The 17,909-nt window shown below is 43.7% G+C and overlaps 1 protein-coding gene and 1 pseudogene across 2 annotated transcripts in view; both read right to left on the reverse strand.

The window, feature by feature from the left end:
* LOC127621861 (MAM domain-containing glycosylphosphatidylinositol anchor protein 2-like) overlaps positions 1–17,909 on the reverse strand; it is a 286,776-nt pseudogene that overhangs the window by 224,201 nt on the left and 44,666 nt on the right.
* The window catches only part of LOC127621889 (mitochondrial basic amino acids transporter-like), a 236,701-nt gene that overhangs the window by 121,456 nt on the left and 97,336 nt on the right, over positions 1–17,909 (reverse strand). The window lies entirely within an intron of this gene.

Below are 17,909 nucleotides of genomic sequence, written 5' to 3' on the forward strand. Positions count from 1 at the left end.
TGAGGAGTATAATGTGTTAGAGCGCCCCCTACAGATCACATCTGTGAGGAGTATAATGTGTTAGAGCGCCCCCTACAGATCACATCTGTGAGGGGTATAATGTGTTAGAGCGCCCCCTACAGTTCACATCTGTGAGGGGTATAATGTGTTAAGAGCGCCCCCTACAGTTCACATCTGTGAGGGGTATAATGTGTTAGAGCGCCCCCTACACTTCACATCTGTGAGGGGTATAATGTGTTAGAGCCCCCTACAGTTCACATCTGTGAGGGGTATAATGTGTTAGAGCCCCCTACAGTTCACATCTGTGAGGGGTATAATGTGTTAGAGCCCCCTACAGTTCACATCTGTGAGGGGTATAATGTGTTAGAGCCCCCTACAGTTCACATCTGTGAGGGGTATAATGTGTTAGAGCCCCCTACAGTTCACATCTGTGAGGGGTATAATGTGTTAGAGCCCCCTACAGTTCACATCTGTGAGGGGTATAATGTGTTAGAGCCCCTACAGTTCACATCTGTGAGGGGTATAATGTGTTAGAGCCCCCTACAGTTCACATCTGTGAGGGGTATAATGTGTTAGAGCCCCCTACAGTTCACATCTGTGAGGGGTATAATGTGTTAGAGCCCCCTACAGTTCACATCTGTGAGGGGTATAATGTGTTAGAGCCCCCTACAGTTCACATCTGTGAGGGGTATAATGTGTTAGAGCCCCCTACAGTTCACATCTGTGAGGGGTATAATGTGTTAGAGCCCCCTACAGTTCACATCTGTGAGGGGTATAATGTGTTAGAGCCCCTACAGTTCACATCTGTGAGGGGTATAATGTGTTAGAGCCCCCTACAGTTCACATCTGTGAGGGGTATAATGTGTTAGAGCCCCCTACAGTTCACATCTGTGAGGGGTAAAATGTGTTAGAGCCCCCTACAGTTCACATCTGTGAGGGGTATAATGTGTTAGAGCCCCCTACAGTTCACGTCTGTGAGGGGTAAAATGTGTTAGAGCCCCCTACAGTTCACGTCTGTGAGGGGTATAATGTGTTAGAGCGCCCCCTACAGTTCACATCTGTGAGGGGTATAATGTGTTAGAGCGCCCCCTACAGTTCACATCTGTGAGGGGTATAATGTGTTAGAGCGCCCCCTACAGTTCACATCTGTGTATTGTGACAGAAGGTGAACAGAACCAAATTACATGCTTACTAAGTTAGAACAACAAAAAAGAGCAAAAACAAATATTGTTCATGAAACCTAATGCATTAACTAATGTTAACCGTATAAGTGTAACCAAAATAATATTTCAAACCCACTGTTTTGGTTTATTGCTTCAATATGTTGAATAAATAATTTGGCCTTTAAAATTTGAAACAGTCCCAGGAGAAATCTCAATAATAGGAGCGTTAACACAACGAATGATCGCATTATCCCTGTTTGCTGATTGGCCGTCCGTGTCACAGCGCTTGTACCGGACGCAGCCCGATTACTGACTCCTGACCCATTTTTAGGTGAACTACTCCATTCGTTTAATTTGATTTAGTCTCACGCTTCATGCTGGTCGCAGTACAGTGACAGAAACGACTGATCAGATTGGACGGGATCCATGTGCTCCATCTGAGGCTATCGTCCAGAGGGATTCTGGGTAATAAAGAAGATTAAACTCTTTTGAATCTGGCAACCGCGGCCCCATTTATGGCACAAATGACTGGCGAGCAACATGAATGTTGCATAAACGGCATCATAAGTCCGCAGGGACGTCCGCTCAGATGGTGCTGTAACCCATGTGATGTGGTGACAAATGGAAGATTATGGAGTTTGCTTGATATTAATTCTAGAGTTCCTAGAAATTGGAATAATGTGATCAAAATTACTGTCCTTCCAGATGTGATGCATTCCAACTATTTCACAGATATAACTCTGAAAACATGCATACATGAATTTCCAGGTGGAAACCATTCTTTATGCGGACAGTCGAAAATCTTGCTTTGGCCTTTGAGAATCTCCTGCCGCTCTGAACGTTGTTCCCAGATTGGGAGTGACAGGCCTGAAGCGTTCCCGTGGCTGGACCTGAGTAGATCTCCTAATGATTTGATTTCAAAGGAGACACATAGAATCTTTGATCTCGCCTTTTACATTTTTAATTAAGCACAGAGAAGAGACAGAGCATGCGAGATAAATCACAGTCGGAATGTCTTTAATTCAACAGGCTTCACCTTTTCAATTGAAATATAGGAATCAATACCGGCTCTGCGTGACTCCACTGGGCGTGAGTGTACAAATGAATGGGGCTGTATTATTGATTAAAGGGGAATTAAATGTTAATTAGGGTGAATGGGTAGAGTCAATCTCTAAAACATCAACAAAGTGCATTTAATTTATCCAATCCAACAAACTGACACTACACAAATCTTCCTGGTAGAGACTGAACAGAGGTCCAACACAACATACATAAACATTTGAGCAAGAGGAATATTTAAAGAGCACCTATTATGGTTTTTAAATTAGCCTAATTTTGTTTTAAAGGTCTCATACAATTGATTTACATGCATGCAAGCTCAAAAAACACTTAAATTTGCTCATAATTTAAATTGCAGAATTAAGTTTTTTTCCCAGTGTCACAAATGACATGTTATATCACAAATACTCTTCGTTTTTTACTCTTCGAGAATGTATTATGAGTTTTTATAGTCAAAACAATTGAAAAAATCTACCTGTGCTGAAGAAGTAATCCAAAGTATTTAGATTACATTACTGACCTTGAGTAATCTAACGGAATATGTTACAAATTACATTTTACAGCATGTATTCTGTAATCTGTAGTGGAATACATTTCAAAATAACCCTCCTAACCCTGTATATATATATATATATATACAGTGAGGAAAATAAGTATTTGAACACCCTGCTATTTTGCAAGTTCTCCCACTTGGAAATCATGGAGGGGTCTGAAATTGTCATCATAGGTGCATGTCCACTGTGAGAGACATAATCTAAAAAAAAAAATCCAGAAATCACAATATAGGATTTTTTAACTATTTATTTGTATGATACAGCTGCAAATAAGTATTTGAACACCTGTCTATCAGCTAGAATTCTGACCCTCAAAGACCTGTTAGTCTGCCTTTAAAATGTCCACCTCCACTCCATTTATTATCCTAAATTAGATGCACCTGTTTGAGGTCGTTAGCTGCATAAAGACACCTGTCCACCCCATACAATCAGTAAGAATCCAACTACTAACATGGCCAAGACCAAAGAGCTGTCCAAAGACACTAGAGACAAAATTGTACACCTCCACAAGGCTGGAAAGGGCTACGGGAAATTGCCAAGCAACTTGGTGAAAAAAGGTCCACTGTTGGAGCAATCATTAGAAAATGGAAGAAGCTAAACATGACTGTCAATCTCCCTCGGACTGGGGCTCCATGCAAGATCTCACCTCGTGGGGTCTCAATGATCCTAAGAAAGGTGAGAAATCAGCCCAGAACTACACGGGAGGAGCTGGTCAATGACCTGAAAAGAGCTGGGACCACCGTTTCCAAGGTTACTGTTGGTAATACACTAAGACGTCATGGTTTGAAATCATGCATGGCACGGAAGGTTCCCCTGCTTAAACCAGCACATGTCAAGGCCCGTCTTAAGTTTGCCAATGACCATTTGGATGATCCAGAGGAGTCATGGGAGAAAGTCATGTAGTCAGATGAGACCAAAATAGAACTTTTTGGTCATAATTTCACTAACCGTGTTTGGAGGAAGAAGAATCATGAGTACCATCCCAAGAACACCATCCCTACTGTGAAGCATGGGGGTGGTAGCATCATGCTTTGGGGGTGTTTTTCTGCACATGGGAGAGGGCGACTGCATTGTATTAAGGAGAGGATGACCGGGGCCATGTATTGCAAGATTTTGGGGAACAACCTCCTTCCCTCAGTTAGAGCATTGAAGATGGGTCGAGGCTGGGTCTTCCAACATGACAATGACCCGAAGCACACAGCCAGGATAACCAAGGAGTGGCTCTGTAAGAAGCATATCAAGGTTCTAGCGTGGCCTAGCCAGTCTCCAGACCTAAACCCAATAGAGAATCTTTGGAGGGAGCTCAAACTCCGTGTTTCTCAGCGACAGCCCAGAAACCTGACTGATCTAGAGAAGATCTGTGTGGAGGAGTGGGCCAAAATCCCTCCTGCAGTGTGTGCAAACCTGGTGAAAAACTACAGGAAACGTTTGACCTCTGTAATTGCAAACAAAGGCTACTGTACCAAATATTAACACTGATTTTCTCAGGTGTTCAAATACTTATTTGCAGCTGTATCATTCAAATAAATAGTTAAAAAATCATACATTGTGATTTCTGGATTTTTTTTTTTATTATTATGTCTCTCACAGTGGACATGCACTTACAATGACAATTTCAGACCCCTCCATGATTTCTAAGTGGGAGAACTTGCAAAATAGCAGGGTGTTCAAATACTTATTTTCCTCACTGTATATATATATATATATTAGGGCTGTCAAATGAATTAAATAGTATGCCGATTAATTAATCGAATGTACACCGGCGTCAGACAAAGGCTTTTGGAGTGTCTCTGTTGCGTTGCGTCATAACCATAGCGTTTTTAGGTCGCTGTGTCAAGTTAAACTAAGTTTGAAACTATTAATTCCTTACATTTATGTAGCGCTTTTCTAGGCACTCAAAGCGCTTTATATAGCATATGGATGATGCGACGGCGGCCATAGTGCGCCAGAACGCCTACCACACACCAGCTATTGGTGTGGTGGAGAGAGTAGAGTGATGTAGCCAATTCAGGGATGGAGATTAATACAAGGCCATATTAGATAGGGGCCAATGGGGGGAATTTGGCCTGGACACCGGGGTTACACCCCCTACTCTACTGTATAAGCTGAGCGTTGTCTATACAGTGAGTTTTACATATATATATAAATACACAGAACTCTTATTTAAAGAATTTACTTTTATTATGGTATATACGTACTGGTCAGGGGGTGTTTATTGATATATTTAGAATGATTTAAAATATTATGTATTATTTAATTTTAATTATCTTTATTCGGAGGCCTTTTTTCTGAAAGTCTTCAGAATGCATCTGTGGCAAGGCGTAGGGCGGGTCGTGATTCCGCACACCTCGCCCCTAATCAGGCTAATCAAGCCTCAGAGAGGGATAAAGGCCAACCGAAGATGGCAGTGCGACAGAGAGATTTACAGGCAGCTGTCTGACACCTTTGTGTGTTATATTAAAATATTATTTATATTCTCAAGCCGGTTCTCGCCGCCTCCCTTTCCATTATCCCCTTTACACTGGTTATAAAATCCGGGAAGGGGGAAGAATGTGCCGTAGTAGAGCCCTTGCTACCTACACTACCATCCACCCCAATAGTGCAGCCGCGGCAATCCGCCAGAGGATGGAGGAGCCCGGCCACCTGGAACGGCCGCCGACCATGAGGGGAGGAGGGGCTCCCAACCATCCGCCTGGAGCGATTAGACGGGGATGACCTGCCGGCAGATGGGGCAAAAGTTACGCCCCTCCCCAGGGAAAGAGGGGGGATGGGGTGTATGTCATGCCGGGGGCTTGAAGGAGGAATGTGGCAGGGTGGAAGGCGGGGCCGGGTCGGGATCCCACACACCCGACCCTTAATCAGGCTAATCAAACCTCAGAGAGGGATAAAAGCCGACCAAAGACGTGTGAGATAATGTTTGAAAAATGTGTTGGACTTACACCATTTTTTCCTTGCTGAATTATAGCCCAAGAAGTTGTAATTCCGATAATTCCAACATGACATGAGCACAGATACACATAATTACTTATTTTCCATTTGAAGAGCTCAGCAAATCATAAGAGGGGTCATTTAAATACAGTCTTAAAGATACGTAGCAAGAGAGAGAGTGACATTTTGGTGCAAAATACTTTGCCAATATTTCGAAACAAGTTCCTTGAGATTCAGACAGGATGGACAGAATAACTGCATGAACAGCAGCGTCCATGAAAATCTTTCTCACATGTGTTTTTATGTCCTACGATCGAATCTTGCGTCTCAATACCTGAACTCGACAGCATCAGTTATCAAGTGTGTACTCTCTTGCAAAGCAGCATATTTGTCAACTGGAGCAAAAAAAACAACAAAAAAAAGGTCTTCCGCTTGATTTCGTCAATGCAATGGATTTATTCTGGGTTAGTGGAGTTTATTCGCTCCGTTGTGCGGCTGTATTCAGCTGGGAAATATGTGAGGAGACAAACCCAACACACGCGAGTGGATTACAGTTCAGAATAATTTCTCCGCTGATGTCTCCTGGGGACACTGACAGAGGCTGAACATTATAAGTGTGCTGAGCTAAATTAAGACATTAATAAATAAGTGTGACACCCTAATGTTCCCTAATGTCTTAACTGAGAAGATTTAGCAGAAGAGCTTGAACATGACCTCAGGTACAGTGGAGCTCAGAGAACTTTATTTCGTATTTTCAGATTTTTACCAGTGAACCATTTCAGCCACTGAAGACATGATATACAGAGCTTCATTCTTTAACACATTTTATTAAAAAAAAAAAAAAGTGTATATTACGCTATCCGTTAGCATTCCCATTTATCTCAATGGCACTTGGATGGAGTGTGACCCCTGGATACATGCACGCTGCTTATGGATGCTCAGATCTGGGCTAATGGTTTTATTTTAAACCAATCAGAAAACAAGGCAAGAAAGAGAGAGAGAGAGAGAGAGAGAGAGAGAGAGAGAGGGGCAGTTAAAGCACATTAAAAGCTTTGTTTACGTTTTAATTTTGAATATTTTGACAGTCGGAGAATGAATAGTCTTTGGCGCCACTGAACATTCCGTTACTATAAATCTATGGGATTTGGGGAAACCGTAATTCTGATCATTTAGAAAAGTCTCATCAACCTGAGTCAAAACAGTCTGCAGGTCTGTGCCAAGTTTAGTGGATGTAACTTGAAAACTCTTTGAAGAATAACAATCAATAGAATGGAGGGGGACCTGGGTACCTCAGGAAGTATTAGCGCTGACTATCACACCTGGAGTCACGAGTTCGAATCCAAGGGGTGCTGAGTGACTCCATCCAGGTCTCCTAAGCAACCAAATTGGCCCGGTTGCTAGGGGGGTAGAGTCACATGGGGTAACCAAATTGGCCCGGTTGCTAGGGAGGGTAGAGTCACACGGGGTAACCAAATTGGCCCGGTTGCTAGGGAGGGTAGAGTCACATGGGGTAACCAAATTGGCCCGGTTGCTAGGGAGGGTAGAGTCACATGGGGTAACCAAATTGGCCCGGTTGCTAGGGAGGGTAGAGTCACATGGGGTAACCTCCTCATGGTCGCTATAATGTGGGCGTGTGGTGAGTTGTGCGTGGATGCCGCGGAGAATAGCGTGAAGCCTCCACACGCGCTACGTCACCAGGGTAACGCAATCAACAAGCCACAAGATAAGATGCGCAGACTGACGGTCTCAGACGCGACAACTGAGATTAACTAGAGTTAACACTGCGTCAGAGAACTCTGTGAATGCACTGATTTCAAAGGTGATGGTGCATTGTAAGGACAGAGAGGAAAACCCAAGAGAAGCTTTCAACTTTTTCCACAGCACACTCTTGTGTGGGCATCCGTTGATCAATGGGAATCAGTTGCACGGTGAAATGGAAAAAAACATGGCTGACAAACTCAAACAAGTGGCGTATTCATTCCATGTGGTACATGCCTTAAAATGGACCTTTCACAGTCCCATGCGTCAAACGCTCAGTCTGTGTTTTCCATGGTGTGTAAACGCCCTTACTGTTGACGCGATGGACGAGGCATGACAGACATGCTCCCAGTGTAGACAGCATCATTAAATATAATGGGGTTGCTTTTGACGCACCACGCCACTCGTGTACGGTGTAGACAGTGTGTGAGTTGCTTAGTACACACAGAGTGTGTTAGTTGGTTAATACGATGATTGTGTGAGCTGTGATTGGTCAGTTGAGGACAGCAGATCTCACCTGTGGTCGTGGATGTCCAGTGACCAGGCATGTGAGTTCAAGGGTCTCTCCCTCTCTGATGGTGTAAACTCGCTCAGAGTAACGCTCCTCTTCCACGTTACACGCGTGTCCTGAGTGCACGATGCGAACAGTAGGAGGCGCTGTGAGGAGAGAGCAGAAGATACACAGAACCATAAACTTCTACGATGCAAATTAAATCCAGCAATCATTCGTTTTAATAAACGGGACACGTTAAATAGAGAGTAACTGGGCAGGAACCTCTGATTAGCTCGTCTCACAGTCTAGTCTATTTTAAAGGTTTGGGCGCTTCTCTAAACACCAGATTGACAAGACTGGACAACCAGATAGACGGGATTAAACCAATTAAAACTAGCAAACCATTTTAGGCTAGTTTCATCCGTTTTCTGCAGTGCTATTAAGGCTGCTCATTATGCATCTTTGAGTTACATTTCCACGATCTGGTGAAGTCCAATTGACATTTAATTGCACTTTTTAGTGTCCTTACTAACTCCTGTATATAAACTGAAGGTCTATAGGAGAAGATGGCTGATTTTTGCACAGAATCTTTAAATTTAAGTCTATTTAAGACCTAAACAAATAAATGTCCAAACCAGAACAAACCTACACATTCTCAAGATTAATTGTGTACCACAGAGGCTTTTACTTATACTGCCTGGGGCAAATAATTAGCCCAATTATTCAGACGCTCACTTTCAAAGTTCCTATATTGAATGTGTTAAAAAATTTCTCAAGTCTTTCCTGTGACAGACACAGACATCAAGGCTACAAGAGCTCAGACTGAAATAAATTTCAGACTATAAATTGGATTTTGCTGGTCTGTCTGTCAGTCGGTCTGTCTGTTGTTCGGTTGGTCTGTCTGTCTGTTGGTCGGTCTGTCTGTCTGTCTGCCGGTCGATCTGTCTGTCGATCTGTCTGCCGGTCGGTCTGTTGTTCGGTTGGTCTGTCTGTCATTCAGTCAGTCGGTCTCTCTGCCGGTCGGCCTGTCTGTCTGTTGGACGGTCGGTCTGTCTGTCTGTCTGCCGGACTGTCTGCCAGTCGATCTGTCGGTCGGTCTGTCTGTTGTTCGGTTGGTCTGTCTGTCGTTCAGTCAGTCTGTCTGTCTGCCGGTCGGTCTGTCTGTCTGTTGGACGGCCGGTCTGGCTGTCTGTCTGTCTGCCTGTCTGCCTGCCTGTCTGTCTGTCTGTTGGTCAGTCGGTCGGTCTGCCAGTCTGTCTGTCTGGCTGTCTGTCTGTCTGCCTGTCTGCCTGCCTGCCGGTCGGTCTGCATGTCATTTGGTTGGTTGGTCTGTCTGTCTGTCTGTCTGTTGGTCGTCAGTCGGTCTGTCTGTCTGCCGGTCTGTCTGTCTGCCGGTTAGTTGGTCTGTCTGTCGGCCGGTCTGTCTGTCTGTCTGCCGGTCAGTCGGTCGGTCTGCCTGTCTGTCTGTCTGTCTGTCTGTCGGCCTATCTGTGTCTGCCGGTCAGTCGTTCTGTCGCTTGGTCTGTCTGTCTGTCCGTCTGTCCGTCAGTCTGTCTATCGGTCGGTCAGTCTGTCTGTCGCTTGGTCTGTCTGTCTGTCCGTCGGTCTGTCTCTCTCTCTCTCTCTCTCTGTCTGTCTGTCTGCCGGTTGGTCTATCTGTCTGTCCGTCGGTCTGTCTCTCTCTGTCTGTTTTTCGGTCCTTCTGTCTGTCTGTCTGTCTGATTTTACCATTTCAGAAATAAAAATATAAGGAATAAAAAATAAACTGTCTGAAACTAACGCCATAGATTTTTGCAGAAACCGCTAGTTCCAAAAATCAAATATCGCACCGATATATCGGTCTACCTCAATTTCAGATATAAATAATTTTGCAACCAAAATACTGTACCAATAATAACCAGAAAAAAATTATATTTGGTGCATAACGAGAGACTTTTAACTATATAAACTAGCCTCAAAAATCTACTGCAGACTATTATTCTGAAATGTCTGGCTCTCAGCTGCTCAAGCAAACAGATAAAGAAATAGATGATGCATTATTACAATATGTTGATGAAACATTGAGCAGAAATTCATCAACAGTAAATCATCAGCGATCGCTCGACATAAATGTCCAGTACTCACTACAGGACTCTTTTAAGCATGTGGCACAAGTTATATTTATTTAATTCAATCTCACATCAGGCCATATCCTGATTCCTGTCTTTCCGTCCTCAACATTTGAACAGTTTGCCAGCCGTTGAGAGGAATCTGTTTTGCATTTAGGTTTCGTTTGATAGTGTCTTTGTAATGCAGTTTAGCCTCTGCTGCGAAACCCTTCTTGAAGTTGTGAGTACAGGATTCATTTGGGTAGTCGGTGGTCATCTGGCCGGATCACATGGCCTTGTTAAATGCTTGGTAAAGTTGCACGCTCATGGATGGAGTTGTTTGGTATGTCTTGCCACCATTAGAGGTTAATTATCTACTGGAGCTGCCTCATCATATAAGCATTTATCAGGTGAGCAGCAGCCCTGTAGACAGTCCGGCCCCATAGAAATTTACATTTGTGCATTTGGCAGATGCTTTTATCCAAAGTGACTTACAGAGCCCTTATTACAGGGACAATCCCCCCGGAGCAACCTGTGTCCTCCAGGACACAATGGTGGTGACTGTGGGGATCAAACCAGCAACCTTCTGATTACCAGATTACCAGTTATGTGCTTAGACCACTACACCTCCACTCCACCATAGAGAAGTGTTGGGAGCACAATGGCCCGATATACTGTACATTTTGTTCTCAGGGTGAGGTGTCTGTTCTGCCAGACCATGTCCGTTAGTCTTCCAAAGGCTGCGGAGGCTTTTGATTTCCGTAATTCCAGCTCTGCATCTATTTGGTTGTCACGGCTGACAGTGGAGCCGAGGTACCTAAATTGGTGCACCTACGCGAGGTCTTCTCCGTCTATCTGAATTTGGCTGCCCGTGTCATTGGAGCCAGGAGGTGCTTGGGACCTCATCTCCGTCTTCTTGATATTGATCTTCAGACCAAAGGCTCTGGCTGACCTTGTGAAATGAAAGATGATGTCCTGTGCCGATCTCTGCGAGTACGGCTACAAAGGCGGCATCGTCAGCGAACATGAGTTCACGTACCACTACTGTCCTGGTTTTTGCAAGTCTGCGCCTGTTCTTGTCTGTATGTGCATGCCCTCTTCACAGGGCGAGCACAAAGCTCAGTTTCCCACCACTGTTGACTCCAAATGGGTCTGAGGTCTCTGCCTTCATGTTGACTGAGGCTTTCATCCAAGGCAGCGATAAGGTCGGTGAAGTGTTCAGGGCAGCCGGCTCTCCGGAGGACTTTCAATAGAGCTTCTTGACATTGTCGAAGGCCTTCGTTGAAATCCACAAAGGCCGTTTAAAGCGACATATTTTGTTCTAAACATCCTGTAATTGCTTGAGGGAAAATATCATGTCTACTGTGGCTCTACCAGAGCGGAAGCCACACTGGGCCTCGGGCAGCGGGGTGTCTGCGTATGAGGACAGTCTGTTTAGAAGCTTAATGAGAGACACAAAAGGACCCGATATCGTGGAATGACCCGTCTGACTTTGGAAGTTGAACGGATCGCACGTATAAGTCATCTGTACAGGTATGAGACGGGTCGTGACAGCAGAGCAGGTGGTGTCTGCACGTGTTGATGAGACAGATGGAGACAGCTGTGGAGCAGGCGTCACCTTTGAACAGCACGTGTATCTCATCTGACTCCTGCACAGGTCGTTAACACCACAAAACTCCTGGAAATGAAGGTCTCACAGAGGAGAGCAGTGTTGGGGATGGTACTTGGAAACCATACCATCGCAAGATAAGTGATTTAAAGTCAGTAAACTACTGTGATATAAATCAACAAAGATTTCATGTGTCACATTGTATTGAGTCAAAGGCAGTTATCAAACACACTCACCTAAACCTCTCTCTCGCTCTCTCTCTCTCTCTCTCTCTCTCTCTCTCTCTCTCATGTAATGCTGGGAAAACCAAATCATTTAAGTGAATCGGTTCTTTCGAACAGTTCATGTAAATGAACCGGATAAAATAAACGACTCCCTAATATTTAACATTGGGAATTATGATTCATCTGAGTGAATCGGTTCTTTTGGACAGTTCATGTAAATGAACCGGATAAAATAAACGACTCCCTTATATTTAACATTGGGAATTCTGATTCATTTAAGTGAATCGGTTCTTTTGGACAGTTCATGTAAATGAACCGGATAAAATAAACGATTCCCTTATATTTAACATTGGGAATTCTGATTCATTTAAGTGAATCGGTTCTTTCGGACAGTTCATGTAAATGAACCGGATAAAATAAATGACTCCCTTATATTTAACATTGGGAATTCTGATTCATTTGAGTGAATCAGTTCTTTTGGACAGTTCATGTAAATGAACCGGATAAAATAAACGACTCCCTTATATTTAACATTGGGAATTCTGATTCATTTGAGTGAATCGGTTCTTTCGGCAATTCATGTAAATGAACCGGATAAAATAAACGACTCCCTTATATTTAACATTGGGAATTCTGATTCATTTTAGTGAATCGGTTCTTTTGGACAGTTCATGTAAATGAACCGGATAAAATAAATGACTCCCTTATATTTAACATTGGGAATTCTGATTCATTTGAGTGAATCGGTTCTTTCGGACAATTCATGTAAATGAACCGGTTAAAATAAACGATTCCCTTATATTTAACATTGGGAATTCTGATTCATTTGAGTGAATCGGTTCTTTCGGACAATTCATGTAAATGAACCGGATAAAATAAACGACTCCCTTATATTTAACATTGGGAATTCTGATTCAATTGAGTGAATCGGTTCTTTCGGACAGTTCATGTAAATGAACCGGATAAAATAAACGACTTCTGAAACACAAATAAAGTCACATGCTCAGTCACTGTTGAGAGGATTCAGGCTGGATCACTGACAGATTTACATAAACCGATTTATTCACTTGAACGCCCCAATATCGCGAGGGGGTCTGTGTGAACTTTTGCTCTCATGTCCCATCATGAACGCACACAAGAGATCAACAGTCACTGAACATCTTCACTAAATAATACATCAGATTTCAGTTTCTCATCAAATCTTATCGTATACTTTCATAACAATCATGAGTCTCATGAATAATTAAATAGATGTCTGAATGATACGTTTGTGTTCTTTTGAAGTTTGAAGAGTTGGTCACCATAAACTGCCATTGTGACATCACTGAGCACAACATTTATCCACAATTTCCCCCTTTGTGTTCAGAACAATAAATAGTCATATACGGTTACAACAACACAAGGGTGAGTAAACAATGACTGAATTGACATTTTTGGGTGAACTATCCCTTTAAGGATCTCTGCAATCAGAACTGTGATAATCAGAAATAATGTCATATTATATTTAGTTTTAATGCCGTTAAAGAGTAGTTTGACTGTAGTTTCACAACTTTAAGTTTATTAGAGTATCTTGGGAAGCTACAGTGAACAACTTCGGCATTTAATTGCCACTCGACAATATCTTGATCAAGCTACAAACACTTCCTGTGATGAACACAACTCGTGCAGCTTGAGCAGTAAACACACTAAACAGTGTGATATAAAGCCAAAGCCGCTCATATTTTCGAGTGTGTACCTGTCGTGTTTCATACCTTTGACTTTATAGTGCAGAGAAGTCATTAGAGCAGAAAGATGGCGGTTTCCTTTCATACCATTTACAGACTAATTGGCGTTTGATGTTTGCCACACGGCGCTCACGCTTCAGTTCACTCGTTTGCATTGGACTTTCTTTATCCACATATTCAGTCAGAAAACAAAAACGTCTCACCACTCAGCGGTCCCGTGGGCATAACATGCCACATTCAGTGCGAGCGCACGTTTATGTTCAATGGTGATGGTGGCAGGGCAAAGTCAAGAGAGTCTCATTATACAGTGCTACACTTCTGAATCTGAGGTTCAACTCAACAACATGACGATGGTATCATAGCAACCATCAGGATGTTCCTTCGCTTGTCATGGCACAACGACTAGCGACATAATGAGCAACAATTACTGCCATTACGACAAGCAATGCTCGACTTGCCGTGTCATTACATTACATCACAAAACAATGACATCTCATCGGTCGGTAAATATATATTGTGTTCATACATAGTGTGTAATTACTGCATTCTAGCATCACATTAAAAGAAGACACAGAGTTTTGAGCATGAGACTAAAACAGATATATTGATATATTCAGACTACTGAGTTAATCTATAGTCAACTCTAAAGTGTAGACAATTGGGGCCCTATTAGACAACAAGGCAGCCAATAGAAATTAAAGACACAAGTCAGGTCAAGGGTCAGAACTGTGTGAGAGTTTAGTGAGATAGATTTGAGATAATAGACAACAGGGTTGGATACTTGAGCATTTTCAGTGTTTCAGTACTAAACACAAAGCCTCCGTTACGAGACGTTTCAAAGTCATCGCTGCATTTCGCTGTGTGGCAGGGTGGAGGCGGGTTGTGATCCTACACACCCGGTCCCGTATTAGGCAAATCAAGCCTCTGTGAGGATAAAGGTCGACAGCAGGGGATCGTGCGAGAGAGAGAGATCATTTACGAACATGTCCGTCGTGTGTGTGTGTGTTTGTCTTTCAAGCCGGTTCTCGCCTCCTCCTTTCCATTGATCCCTTTACACTGGTGCTGAAGCCCGGGAAGGAGGAAGGATACGCCGTAGTAGAGTTCCATCTGCCGGGGGACGAGGAGCCCCGCCGCCTGAAAGAGGACGATGGCCGGCGACCGTAAGGGGAGAAGGGGCTCCTAACCGACCGCCTGGAGCGGTCAGGGCCGCTGCCAGGGGCGGAGGAGTCGCCTACCAGCCGCTGAAATGTGGCGGGGTTTGAGACCGCCGACCGCGCGCGGGGAGGGGCTCACTGGCGACCGCCTGGAGCGGGAGAACCGCTGCCAGGGGCGAGGGAGACCCCTTCTGTTCCCCGAGAACGTGGCGGGGTGTTCCGTCCGCCAGGGGCTGGAGGTCTGCCTCTGATCCGCCCGGAGAGGCACGGCTGTCGTCCGATAGAGGGTAGAGGAGTGGCCAAGGAACAAGCTACGGCGTATCAGAGAACTGGTGAGTAAGAGGTTATTTTTTTCATCCCTCTCTCTCTCTCACTGCCGTTCTGCGTTGGCCTTTTCCCTCTCTTTTACATTTTACGGTGTTTTTTTTGGGAGGGGGGGGGTACTACACTGTTACAGGAAGTACCCCCCCAGTTTAATTATTTCTGTTTCCCTCCCCTTGTCCCCTCCCTCATCCAGGTAGACGGGAATGACCTGCCGGCAGACGGGGCTTAGGGCGGGTCGTGATTATACACACCCGGTCCCGTATTAGGCTAGTTAAGCCTCCGAGAGGGATAAAGGCCGACTGTGGAGGATCGTGCGGGAGAGAGAGATTGTTTATGGACATGTCCGTCGTGTGTGTTTGTCTTTTGTTTAAGTTTTATATTAAACTATTATTTATATTATCAAGCCGGGTCTCGCCTCCATTGATCCCGTTACGCGCTGGTAAAATACAAGACATCACATACAAGAGATCATTTACGGTTCGACTGAACGCTTAACGATCCCATAATCCCTAGAGAGCTGAGGCGACGCCACGTTTAAAACACTGGATTTAAAGGTACGGCGGTGAATCGCTCTGCGGATGCCTCTTCTGAACTGTAAGGGCCATATAAACCAATATAATTGTTGCTTGTGCTTGAAAGGTGCTTGTTTAACCAAACCAGAGCAGACGGTTGATATTACGTCATATATTCGGGTCACGAGACGATGCCAACGTCCCCGGATTGAGTATGTTAGGGTTAGGGTTAGCCCAAACTGAATTACACACGTCATGGCATTTATACAGTATATTTGATTAAAATACCCATATTTGGGCATTAACATGTGAATGGCATGAAAATGCCCAATAAACGCGTTTATCTCCACGGTTAGATAAAATAACCGGGATCAGTCGGTTATTTAATAGAATCAAAAGAATGTATCGTTTACCTCTCATTTGTGTTTAGGACACTATCGCTAGCTAAACTTTTAGGTTAAGACGGCACGTATTTCTCATTAAAACATTCATCTAATATTCACCGTAAAATCCTCAATTTCACTCACTTTTAGCGCCCCCCGCTGGACATTTCACTGGGAAACCGCAGCCAAATGTGTAACGAAGCACGTCTTTTTGGTGTGCAAAAATGTGGCCATAGTACCACTATGTAATACCACATTTCATGAGATCAAGCTGGACATTTCACATCTGAAAGTCTGAACTGCGACCATGAACGGCGAGGCCCTACAACGTTCAAAACGTTTAATACCACAGAACTCGGAAAACCCCAGAGAGAGTTTGTGTTCTGTAAAGACAGATGCATGTATGAGTTTAGTGTTTATAACACCTCTCTGGTGCCAGTAGTCGTTTGTGCAGGTCCGTTTTGCTAATCAACACAGATCAGACATCTGTGGAGACAGATAAGAGCCGTGTTGGCGATCATAACTCTCCTGCGATGGGCTGTTAGCAGCCAGCTGTTTGATATATGGTCATAAAGATGATCCAGAACTGAATTAAGACTCCAAACGGGCACTTCATTTCCCAGATGAGACCAGGACAAAGTGTTGAGGGCCAAACATCTCTCTTATGAGCAACGCCGGCTGTTGACTGACATTCTTATCAACGACCTCGACACTGAAGGACGGATGAGTTTCGAGCTTGAAATTATACGCTTTGGCACATCCAAAAACAGACATTTACTGCCATTGAGAGAAATAAACAAACAAATGTTGTCATAAAGGTGTTGTGTGGTACGGTTATTTGAGACGCTTTTAAAGGAATAGCTCATCCGTGAAGGAGAATTCTGTCATGATGTACTCATCCTCATGTTGTTCCAAACCTGTATGACTTTCTCTCCTTCATGGAATATTAAAGATATTTTGCAGACAGACTCGATTCGAAAGAATTTTAATTTACTTTAAAAGTTGCCCTCAGAGATCCAAATAGACCTTTAGAATATCTTCAGTTCATAAATCCCAAATGCAGAGCAAATGCCAGAGAATATTAAACTTCAATGGCAGAACAGCGGTGACCCGTAACAGCAGAATATTTAAGGGCCGTAACTGAATTATGTGTGTGTGTTTTCTGGAAGCTGAAGTCTGAAGCAATAATAGTCCGACTGCATGTTGAATCTCAAAAGGCTTAAATCTGAATATCCTCTTATATCGTGAATATATGTCTTCGATATCATACTCTACTCACTATCGGTCTGAGACACAGCTCTGACTGGAAACAAACAGGCTAGAACTGGGGAAAATGGATAGTTTAAGAGTAATAACCAGCTAGTTGAGTGGTATTAAAAGGGTCTATAACACACCAGGATATCTCAGATATATTTCTCAAGACAGCATTCATCAAAACTGTAAACAGGAAGTTGTGTATTACAGTAATTTTACCATAACTTCAACATGAAGTGTATTGCCCAAAAACTCTACTCAACTGAAGTGCAAGGATGCCAACGGCATGTGCGGAAGTGTCACATGGACAGTCGCCCAGGGTGGCATCTCCCCCAACAACTTTAGGGGCATGTTGAAGTAGGTTTCGCCCAGGGCGCCAAACAAGCTAGAACCGCTACTGAGGTGGTGCTGTGCTAAAACTGTGCAGGTACCTCCAGGTCATGCTTATGATGATATATAATGAGTTTTGTGTTAATATGCTAAAGCGTTGTGAAGATAGAGCCTCTCGCCCATTTTGATGTGCCCGCTGTCAAATTCATTGATGCTGTATTCGAGTAGGGCTGGCCAATACATCGAATACCCACGATATAATCCCGATGATTTCAATGTTGTGAATATCAAGAGGATTTCAATGAGCCTTTTATTTTGGGGGTCTGGGTAGATCAGTGGTAAAGTCGCTGGCT

Source organism: Xyrauchen texanus, chromosome 28 (assembly GCF_025860055.1).
Source record: "Xyrauchen texanus isolate HMW12.3.18 chromosome 28, RBS_HiC_50CHRs, whole genome shotgun sequence".
Taxonomy (NCBI): Eukaryota; Metazoa; Chordata; class Actinopteri; order Cypriniformes; family Catostomidae; genus Xyrauchen; species Xyrauchen texanus.